General features: G+C 36.1%; 1 pseudogene; it reads right to left on the reverse strand.

Moving 5' to 3' along the window:
* Positions 1 to 294: 294 nt before the first annotated feature.
* On the reverse strand, positions 295 to 2,788 carry LOC125471103 (annotated as a pseudogene).
* Positions 2,789 to 3,763: the final 975 nt, after the last annotated feature.

The following is a 3,763-nucleotide window of genomic DNA, read 5'->3' on the forward strand; positions in this document are numbered from 1 at the left end:
CAACACCTTTTCAATTTGAAGGCATGCTGATGAATCCTGGATTCATGAAATCTCAAACTAGTATTTTTGTGTTCAAAACTTCATTGATCTAGCAACAAGTTTCAAACATTGAACGGAAACGAGGGGATGGACTTAGGGGGTTTTCCCGAGTGTGAAAGTCCCCCTTCACCATCGGAATTTAGTGTTGTGGGTGTTCCAGCTCCCTACAACGAGCACGGATGAATTAATCTTGTCTAATCCTTCATTAACTTGAAAAATAAATGGAGTATATACCCCAACTAAAAAAGATGAAAATCATGTACGTTCAGCTCCACTCTCGGTTTTGATGTCTTGCCCACCCCACTTATGGACGCGATTTTTTGCTTGCTCCACCTGCAATTTAATTACGATTCCAATCAATAAGGAACTTCAGGATATACAATGCAATGCAGAAACCAAAGTTGAAGAGATTTGAAATAAAGTATTGATTAATTACCTCTTTGTTCCAGTTAGTTTTGTAAAATATAATTAGCAGAAGTATGGTTTGGAGAGCAGTTCCACATATCATACCTCCCCAAAGTCCCTACAATATTAATCAAATAACTCATCAAGTACTTGGTGTGGGAGTTGTCAAATTATCTTAGGCATCATTGAAAGAAGAAAAATAATATTTATTTACCATGACTCCCCATTTTGCAGCATGGCAAAGAAGGTATCCAAGAGGAATTCCAAAAATGTAGTAACATGGCAAAGAAGGTATCCAAGAGGAATTCCAAAAATGTAGTAACAACCCAAGTTTAGATAGGCAACCATTGTCTGCCACCCACCTCCAATTGCAACACCTTCAAGAACAAGCAAGTCAACAAATGCATCAAAATATGCTGGCATGCGCACATGCAACACATATATCATAGATTTTATGTGCATGATGATCCATTTTGGTTATTATATAGTATATATAACATGCATAATGAGATACCTGACATTACTAGTTGGATACTGTTGAGCACCATAGTTATACCGAGACGGTATACCAACTTAGCAACCGCTTGTTGCAACTCTTGGTCACTTGTGAAAAGCACAGCGAAATCATCTCTAGTCATTAAGATAATAATCATGAAAAGAATTTCGATCAGGAAAGATTGAAATATTGTCACATAGATAGAGTATTTTGTTGCTCTAGGACGTCCTAACCCGAGTTCATTAGAGACACGAATACTGCATAAGAAAATAAAGTTATTATAGACACTCTAAATAATCAATGACAAGTGCAAGATAAATATCAGAAAACTAATAGTCTAATGTATTACGTGCCTTATTGAAATATTTATTCCAACGAACAACATTGCTTCCCACCCATTTATGTTCATGCTGTGGAGACCCAAAAAAGAAAGAATGCTATTAGAAATCAAAAGCTATCATGTACCATTAAAAGAGAACTTACCTGCACTAGATACGTGTATTGTCATGTGTTTTAACTTTCATACACAACAATATGCATTATTACCCCGTGCAGTTAAGTAACATCTATTTATGAAAAGAGTATAGGTAGTTAACTAAAAAATTTAAAATATTAATTACCAAATAGAAAGAGAACCAACGGCTATAACTGCGTTAGAAAGACTGCCGGTGAGAATGAGTATACTCATCATGTACCAAATCTCAAGGCAGAGCATGACTGCAGAGGCAAGAGAAAGTCTTACAAATTCCCAAATGTCCTTGAAAGCGAGCCATGAAATCCAGTCCAACCCTCTTTGCACCAACCCATAATATACACAAATTGAGCAATTGCAATCCCCCATCTTGTGATGTTAAATGACACAGCTGCGCCCAATGTGTCCCAATCAAACGCATACATGAAGAGCCCTAGCATTCCAATGTGTATGACCAGACCTAAAAATGCAATCCATGCCAGCACCTTTACTTTTCTCTGAGCTTGGAGGAACTTCTGATCTGGGAAATATATGGCAAGTGAGAATATTTGGGGGATTATTTGGAGTGTGAATTTTCCGGCTAGGTTCGCTATGTCGTCTTCTTGGCCTAGCCACATTAAAATCGGCACGGCGAAGATGTAAATCGGCAAAAGGAAGAGGGTGGTTACAAATAGAATTATCCATGATCGTTGCAGGTAGATCCCAAGCATATGAACTTGTCCAGCGCCAAACGCCTGTCCGCACAAGGTCTCCAGGGCACTCCCCATCCCAAGCTAAAATTTCATTTCAGACAAATAAGTTTTTTGTATTCGATATATTGATAATTTAACAATATAACATACATGGTATAGTACTATTTTCAATAAAATCACATGTATACGACATAGTACTATTTTCATTGTTAGATTTTAGTCATTGGGAAGTTTCAAATACGTCAACGTTTTTTGTACCATGTGTTTCAACAAAAGCTACCTAATTATTATGACAAGTTCTAACGAACAGTCTAACAACATAATATGTCAAATATCGCGTGTTTGAGAGAAGGGGAATTACAAGGGAAGGAGATTAAGTACCATCAATCCATCAGTGAATGTGGAAATGATAGCCAGAGAAATCGAGATGGCGGAAAGCTGGATAGTTCCGAGATGACCGGCAAAGAGCAGGATGACTGCGTTAGTCCCATACATACAGATGATAGTGATCACTGACGAAACGCCTATTTGCCACAGCTTTACCGTCTCTATCCAAAACATACGCTGGAACGCATCAAAGCTCCTCACCGGTGCATAGTCTTCGTTCCCGCCTTCATAAAGAGGAGGTTTACTGCTCAACTCATCGGCGCCGGCAGCAGCTGTGTGAAGCAGCGGCTCCTCCATTTGTTAATTAGGTTTCAGATTTGAGTTTGAGAGATTTGGTACCTTAGTTTGTAAATGTGTTCTGTAAATAACATATTTGGTCAGAATAAATCTTTCATCGACAGAATGTAAAATATAAATAGCTTTCCTTGTACAACAAGAAGACCTACAATCTAGAAATACAACAAAGTAACAAATACAAATCAATCATATAACACCTTCCTATCTAATTACATTGACATTCTAACAATTTCTAGTTACCAATGCTTCTCTTTATCGTTCCGCTCTTCAGGGTGTTAATAAAAAGTCACACACACAGGGATTACTCACTTTCTATAGCAGCCCAGAAATGTTATAGAAAGTGTTGCAAAGCATTTTCTCTAATGCTATATTAGGCCATGCTATAGAAAGAATAAAACTCTCTCTAGCATTTTTCAATTGTTATAGAAAAATGCTATGAAATGTTTTTTTTTATAATATTTATTAAATGCTATAAAATGACATCTGTAGCATTTTTAAAATGTTATAATCCCACTTTATAGCATTTAAAAAATGCTATGACAAAATTTACTATAGGAATTGCAAAATGCTATTGTAAACTTTTCATAGCATTTTTCAAATGTTGTCGTAGCTTTTATTGCATTCTTGTACTATCCATGGCATTTGGCAGTATTTAGGAAACATCTATAGGAAGTTACGGAATCATTGTACAATCACATATCATTCAGAAACACTTACTAAATCAAGAAACTTTTTTTATTCCAAATTACCAAAGTAATATCACTATTCAATTATTTACAACTATATGATATCTCAATTTTTTACAAAGAGAATTGAACTAAACAAATACAACCATATTCTCAATTTTTCATCTCTGCTTTTTAACCACTGCAGCAGCTTCACTTTCATTTCTCACTCACTGTAATAGTAGAGATCAAAGTCACTCAATGATGAAAATCCCTCAAAATGGACTACACAAATAATCAGCATAAACAG

Source organism: the organism of the source record quoted next, unplaced genomic scaffold (genome assembly GCF_019419815.1).
Source record: "Pyrus x bretschneideri cultivar Hongxiangsu unplaced genomic scaffold, Pyrus_bretschneideri_v1 Contig57, whole genome shotgun sequence".
NCBI classification, from domain to species: Eukaryota; Viridiplantae; Streptophyta; class Magnoliopsida; order Rosales; family Rosaceae; genus Pyrus; species Pyrus x bretschneideri.